This window comes from Magnolia sinica, chromosome 6 (assembly GCF_029962835.1).
Source record: "Magnolia sinica isolate HGM2019 chromosome 6, MsV1, whole genome shotgun sequence".
Taxonomy (NCBI): domain Eukaryota; kingdom Viridiplantae; phylum Streptophyta; class Magnoliopsida; order Magnoliales; family Magnoliaceae; genus Magnolia; species Magnolia sinica.
Genome location: NC_080578.1, coordinates 14,981,811 through 14,989,506, shown reverse-complemented (window position 1 = coordinate 14,989,506; position 7,696 = coordinate 14,981,811). Strand labels below are relative to the sequence as shown.

At 44.1% G+C, this 7,696-nt stretch overlaps 1 long non-coding RNA gene across 1 annotated transcript; it reads left to right on the top strand.

Moving 5' to 3' along the window:
- Positions 1–242: 242 nt before the first annotated feature.
- On the top strand, positions 243–1,825 carry LOC131249889 (uncharacterized). Its single transcript, XR_009172887.1, has 3 exons — positions 243–629; positions 713–1,134; positions 1,243–1,825. It is a non-coding gene; the product is annotated as an uncharacterized LOC131249889 (long non-coding RNA).
- The last annotated feature ends 5,871 nt before the right edge of the window (positions 1,826–7,696 follow it).

The window sequence follows — 7,696 nt, the reverse complement described above, 5'->3', positions numbered from 1 at the left end:
TCTTCCTCAGGCTGGAGAGCTTCCCCCTATACCTTATCTTCTTCTCTTGCGGTCTTCACCTGGTAGTGAGAGAAATGTTCCACCAATTTAAGGTCGCCTCGGGCAGCTAAACCTCAATGTGTGGTGGGCTGTCTTCAACTGATGTATTCCTTAGCAATAGGTCAGTAACTTTGAGCTCATCGTGGATGAGCTTTTTTGTTTTTTTTTTGTTTTTTGTAGCAGGCCAAGTGCAACTTGACTCTCGAGGCCGGTATTATTTTTCTTCATGGCCGGGCAAGGTCAGGCCATAATCACCAATAACCCATCCTTTAATAAAGGATCGAAGGACAAGTGGTTCTTTATGATTGGAGAATGGGAGGCCTCCATGGCAGAGTTAGGAGGATTACATGCTCGAGTTCCTACCTTCTTCGCATTCTCAAGTCGGAGCACATGTCGAGCTGTTATACTTAATTAGTTTTCTTTATACTTATTCTGTATGGATGCTTGATCTACTCTTTTCTCTTTGTGCAACCTTTCTGTCTCTCTCATACACCATGTTAGGATCACCAAAGAGCGACCAGCGACTCAATGAGATTGTAGGAGGCTGTTCACCCTGCAGCTCTTACAGGGGTTTGGGCTTGCTCTAACAGGTGAGTTTCTTTCATGTTTGTCCATACTAAGTTGATAGTTGTGTAGATATTTTTATATTAACTTATCTTTGTCAATTTGGTAGCGATGTCGAAACGCCCTCCATCTTAAAAGAGGAAGCTCCCATCTAGGCACGAGTTGGAGAGGTTAAAGAGCGTGGGGAGGAGGACGACCCCATCAAGCTCTCCCACCCGAGCTGCCACTCAAGCTTCCCTCCCTCAGGCAAGCAAGGCCCCAACTGACACTGCCCCTGATGTGATCCCGGCCGAGTTCGGGGATGGGGTTGCTAACGCTCGACCCCCTGAAATGGTCAAGCTTGATGTGTCCTCACCAAGGTTTGAGAGGGCTCGAGTTGAGGAGGCCCCAAATATTGTTGGAGCGTTTGAGCATTAGGAGCCGACCTCTGAGGCGGCTGTCATGGGAGGACCGCCATCTTCCTCCCCTTCAATTCCAAGACACCTAGTTGTACTCTTGAGTTAGGGACAAGGCCACGTGTTTGTGAAGGAGGTAAACTCTAGCAACCTCAGCCATTAAGGTGTATAGATTTATTTTTGTTAAAAATCCTTCTCTTTTTTCTTTTTCGGTAGACTGACCTTAGTCTTTTTCATGCTCTAGGAGGCTCTCGGGGTCATCTCTCTTTATTAGTTTACCTTAGACCTGATGACTAGGTTTAAGGAGACCGAGCGCCTGTTAAACACCGCTCGTGCCGACCTTAAGGCGAAGGCCCAAGAGCTGACGTTGATTGTATCCTACCTAAGAGAGCTCTTAGGTGCTCTCCATGTATCTGAGGGAGCGCTAAAAGCGAATGAGCGATAATGCTATGTTGTGGTGCTAGCTAAGGGGGGCATTCTAGAAATTGAGGTGGAGAGCGAGGAATTTGGCAGTTGAGGTCGAGGCTAGCATCTCGACCAAGGAGGCAGTAATGGTAGAGGCGTACAAAGCCTCTGAGGCTCATTAAGTGGAGCTGGAGAAGGTCTTCAATGCCGGCTTTGCTAATTGCCAGGAGGAAATTCAGGGCCATTTCCTAGAGCTCTCAGCTTGGCATGGTTGGATGAGGAAGCAGGCTCAAGGGAGAGTGCTATCGCCACTGCTGACGTCACTCCCATTCCTAGGTCGGAGAGTCCTCCCCCGGCCTAGATATTTTACATGTATTTTTCCACCTCTCTTTTTTTGCCAATGATTTTATATATCTATCCAATTTAATAAAAAGTGAATTTTTTTTTAGAACATTTGTCGAATTGCCTACCATTATTGGTAACAATAGTATGGGGGATGCCAAATCTGCAGACGATGCTCTTTCAGATAAAGTTAGTCGTCTTCTACTCGGTGATCCGGGCTAAAGGCTCGGCCTCGATTCACTTGGTGAAGTAATCGACAACAGCAATAATATACTTGGTTTGCCCCTTACCAATTGAGAAGGGACTGATGATGTCAAACCCCTATTGCGTAAAGGGCCAAGGCCCATTCATTGTGGTCATCTGCTCAGGTGACTGTTGCGGCACCACTGTGAACTACTAACACTTGTCACATTTACTTGAGAACCGCTTGGCATCTTCATGCATCGTGGGCCAGTAATATCCTTACCGGATTACTTTATGTGCCATGGCTCTCCCGCCCACTCGAGTAATTTCTACAAATGTATTCATAGATTTTCCTTAACATGTATTTGGATTCATCCAGTCGTAGGCACCTCAGGTAGGGCCATGAAAGCCCCTTCTTGTACAGGACATCTCCCAACATCATGTACTAAGAAGATCAGTACTTAATCTTCCAAGCCTCTAATATGTCCTTAATTAGCTCACCCTGCCGTAGGTAGTGCACGATAGGATCTATTCAGCTTGGTATGTGATTGATTAGGAGAAATGCTCTCCAGTTGGGCTGATTAATGCTTGGCTCAGATAGGAATTTGATAGGGATAGTCCTAGCGAGGTCAGCGTCGATGGCCGAGGCCAACCTAGCCAAAGAGTCCGTGTTGGAGTTATCCGACGTAGGGACTTGTATGATTTCGTACTTGTCAAATCCATTAAGTGATTCTCTGACCTTGGTTACATAGGTGATCATCTTGTCTCATATGGCTTGATATTCCGTGGTGACTTGATTTACCACTAATTGTGAATCACTATAGATATTCAGTACCCTGGCATCCATCGCTTTGGCCAATCTCAAGCCAGCGAGGAGTGCTTCATATTTGGCCTCGTTGATGGAGGCTTGGAAGCCAAATCTCAAGGCATATTTGACCTTCACTTGGTTGGATGAGATTAGAATTAATCCCACTCCACTCCCTTGAGCATTCGATGATCTATCCACATGGAGGGTCCATGTTTGCTGTACTAAGCCTTGCTCAGTTGCTTCTTAGGCAGTTGGCCCGTGGATTAGGTGAATTCTATAATAAAGTCGGTGACAATCTGCCCTTTGATCGCTACGCGAGGTCGATACGATGTCAAATTCATTGAGCTTAATCGCCCACTTAGCGAGTCGTCCTGATGACTCAGGTCTTTGCAGAACTTGGCGGAGAGGCAGATTAGTTGGGATCATGATGATGTAGGCCTAGAAGTAGGGTTGAAGCTGTCGAGATGATGTGATTAGTGCTAATTTTTCTATCTCTGCATAATGCGTTTCTACATCAATCATTACTTTACTCATGTAGTAGTCCAGTCGCTAGGTGCTCCCATCTTCCTTGATTAAAGTTCAGCTTACTGCTATCAACAATACAGTTAGGTACAACAACAATTCCTCCCCTAGCTTCGGCTTTAAGAGCAGTGGGGGAGATCCCAAGTAGGTCTTGAGTTGTTGGAATGCTTCTTCACATTCTTCCATCTAGATCGTCTTTTTACTCTCCTTTAGCTACTTGAAGAAGGGTAAACACTTGTCCATGGCTTGGAAAATAAATTTGTTTAGAGCCGCCACTCTGCCTGTAAGGCGTTAGATCTCTTTCATCGTACAAGGAGAGCTCATTTCTATATGAGCTCAAATTTTATTGGGATTCACCTCTATTCTCCTTTAGTGGACCATGAAACCCATGGATTTTTTTAAGCTGACGCCAAAGGTGAACTTACTTAGATTAAGTTTCATGCGATACTTCTTAAGAATCCTAAACATCTCTTTTAGGTATGCTACATGGTCCTTTGCCAGGGATGTCTTAACAAGCATATCGTAGACAAAAACCTCCATGGCCCTCCCGATTTGTTTGACGAACATTTTATTCACTGGCCATTGGTATGTCACTTCGGTGCTCTTCAACCTAAACGACATTACGCGATAAAAATACAACCATATATCGGTGATGAAAGTGATTTTTTGCTTGTCGTGATCATGCATACTAATTTGGTTATATCCTGAGTATGCGTCCATAAAGATGATGAGTGCGCATACGGCAATAGCATATACCTACTAGTCAATCATTGGAAGGGAAAATTATCTTTTGGGCAGGCTTTATTCAGGTCGGTATAATCCACACATACTCACCATTTTTCACTGGCCCTTTTCACTAGCACGACATTGGCTAGCTAGTCGGGATAATGCGCTTCCTCAATAAAGCTGACATTGAGGAGCTTGCTGATTTCCTCATTGATCGCTATGTACCTTTCTGAATCGAATGCTTACATTTTCGGTCAAACGGGCTGGTGGTCAAGGTCGATGTTCAGTCGATGAACTGCGAAACTTGGGTTTATTCTAGGTATATCCTGGTGAGACCAGGCAAACACGTTTGCGTATTCCCTCAACCAGTTGGATATCTTTGTCTAGAGTTGTGGTTTGAGCAATGAACCAACCTAGACAATCCAAGACGAGTCGGCCTCAAAGAGCTGTAGTGAGATGAGATCTTTCATAGGCGACCCTTTCTCGATGGTTTCCTCTCGAGGATCCAGTTAGATAACATGCATTGTCTTTTGCTATTATGCCCTCCCTCGGAGGGCTATCGATTAACATTGTTGGGCTTCGTGCTGGTTGCCTCGGACCTTACCAACCCCATGGTCGAATGAAAACTTCTTAGTGAGGTGATAGGTGGAGAACACAACCCGTGTGACATTTAAAAATGGTCTACCTAGGATTACGTTATATACTGAGGGACTATCTACCACCATAAAATTGACCATGGTGATGACCTGATTGCTGCCCTCTCCGACTGTTATTGGTAGGAGAACACTTCCTTCTGATGTCATTTTTTTCCCTACGAAGCCGAGCAGAGGGGTTCATATAGGTCGCAGTCTCGATCTTCCAACTCACACTTTGTCAAAGGCGATTGTAAACAGGATGTCTGTCGAGCTTCCAGTGTTAACCAATACCCGATGCACTTTGTGTTTGACAATGGTCATAGAGACCATTAATGTGTCATCATGGGAGTGTTGAATTCCACGTGCATCTTATTCGGTAAAGGTCACATTGATTGAGTCCATCCTGGGCCTGGGTCGCCTAGTGACATTTATCCGGTGTTCTTCTCTGCCAGTTTTCGCACTCTAGGCATGGGCTCAATGCGGGCGGTTTGAATCGCCACCTTTGGTGGGTTCATAAAAAATGGTATGTATTTTCCTATGGGTTCATTGTTGATGTTCTCCTTACGACGCTCCTGCTGCGGGACTGGTTGATTCTCTGTGCTCTTATTAATGAACTTGCACAAGTATCCACTTTGGATGAGGGATTCGATTTACTCATTGAGATTAAAACATTCATTTGTATTGTGACCGTGATCTCGGCGAGTCTCTCTTTTTCGGGTTAGTCCTTATTTTATTTAGCCATCTCAAAATCTTCTTATCTCTAACATCCATGAGCATTTATTCTGGTTTGGTGTTCAATGGGGTATACTAATGAAACCGGCTCTTTAAGGCATAGTTAGCTTGAGGTGTACTACTTTGGTCGTCGTCCTTTATTCTTTTAGAGCTCACACCGGATCCCTTTTTTACCTTCATTCATTTTCTTCTCTTTTGTCGAGCCACCTTCACCTCGAGTGTTTTTACGCTCTGAACAACTCCTCAACATTAGAGTATTTTCAAGCGCGGTTGAGGAGGTCGGCAAGAGTTGCAGGGGGGTCTTCCCAATCAAGAAAAAGAACTTTCATGGGTTATCATGAGGATGTAGGTTGAAGGTTTCCTTATGTCTTTACCTCCAATGAATTTTGGCTTCAAATGTCTATACCACTTTTGGGCTACCCCAGTCAGTGTCATGGAGAACACCCAGTACATCGTAGGTTTGGAAACACCGTAAAGTTCCATCCACACTCTAAAGGATTCTAGGTGTTCAGCTGGGTCCCCCGAGCTTGAGTAGGGAAATATTTGGAGCATCTAAAATCTGGATGACAACTGAATTTGCATGATGTCATCCATAAACGGTGGTTTAGTCTATTCAAGAAGAGCATTGATGGAGGCTGGAGCCTTCGCACGACAAGCCTAGTGTATGTCACCGAGTTGATTCTGGATTAATTTAATTTTTGCCCCCTAGGGGCCTCATTTTCAACCATGATTTCTGGGGCCTTTCCCCAAGCTTGCCTCGTTTAGTCTAATGTATGATGTGGATCAAACTCGGCAAGGTCAATGGCTTACAGGGTCCGTGTCGGGGCGAAAATGCTCTCTTCAGGTCAGGCCTTTGTTGAGGGTGGCTTAGGGCATGAAGATATTGGGCAGGATTGTTTAGTCACTACCTCCACCTCTTCTTGTTGATTAGCGGGGGATCTGTGCTACCTTTCTATCAACCTTATGATACAGTTAATGTTGCCGGTTATGACTCCTACTTGATTCTCGAGGAAGATGAGTGTTACCAGTTAAACCCAAATCAGTGAAACTTAGAACCAATTAACAAACAACTTAAAACTCATCAACGTATGCAGGACGGAGTCCCCACCCATCATTGCAGCTACCCATCAGGGGCTTTGGGAGCTAAGAAGGGCCCTACACCATTTATGAGGGCAAGCCATGCTGACCATCTCAAATCAAGTAGGCTTAAATCATTGGTCGTAGAATAACTACACACTGATAACTTGGAACTGTCAAACCACCGACTCAGGGTCCAGGTTTCAACCCAACCATTGAATCCAACCATAGACTCCTCAAGGGATAATAGTGCATAAGCTTAGGTAGGTGGCTGACACCAACGATCATGATTGGGTACGAGATCCCACAATGGATAGATTGACAAATGTGCGTCCCTACACGATGTTGAGCTATTGGAAGTATCCCCAAAGGAAATAACTGGGCTAGGGTACACCAAGGGCTCTTGGAAATCATTTCAATCGTCCATGTTCAAACCTGAAACGATCCGACACCTGGATTAGTTAAAAATCACGATTGGACGATGAATGGCCCATCCAGACTTTGAGTCAGCCTGATCAACAGCTCAAGACCCCCAAAGAAGGGTTCCCAAGGTGAATGAACGGAGTGGATTTATCACAAACATCACGGTGGACCCCACACAGGGTGCGCGTGCACCCTAGCCTCCATGCACGAGGTGCACTGGACGGTTCAAGTTAGTCAAACTGGCTTTGACCGAGCTTGTAACGTCTTGGATTTTCACTGTTTTGGATTTCCAAAAATCCTTTAATTTTTTTAAAGTAATTAACTTATATTATCACTTACTGACCATTAGCACTCAATGTTAGTTTATACATGGGTGGTACCAGTAAAGAATTGCATAAGTCTGATTAATCAACCGTAGGAAGCCAACAAATCTGCCCGATCACTTAAACACCGAAGTTAACTATATGATTTACTCACATAGAGCTTAAATCTAACCGACCTATCACTAATTAATCAAAACAATCATAACTAAATTAAAAGATCTATTTGAAGCTGAGTTAAATAAGACCCGGATCTTGATTAATGGACTAAAACAACCCCATTACTCTTTTAGCATAAAACTGACGATTTAGAGTAATTATGACCAAATCTCCACTTTCACTAGTTATAAATAGGCTATACATGGCTAGTACCAATAAAAACCGTACAAATAGGATTGATCAACCGTAGAAGATCAATGAATCCAACCAATCACTTAAACACTGAAGTTAGCCACATGATTTGCTCACATAGAGCCTAAATCTAACTGACCTACCACTGATTAATCAAAACAATCATAACTAAAT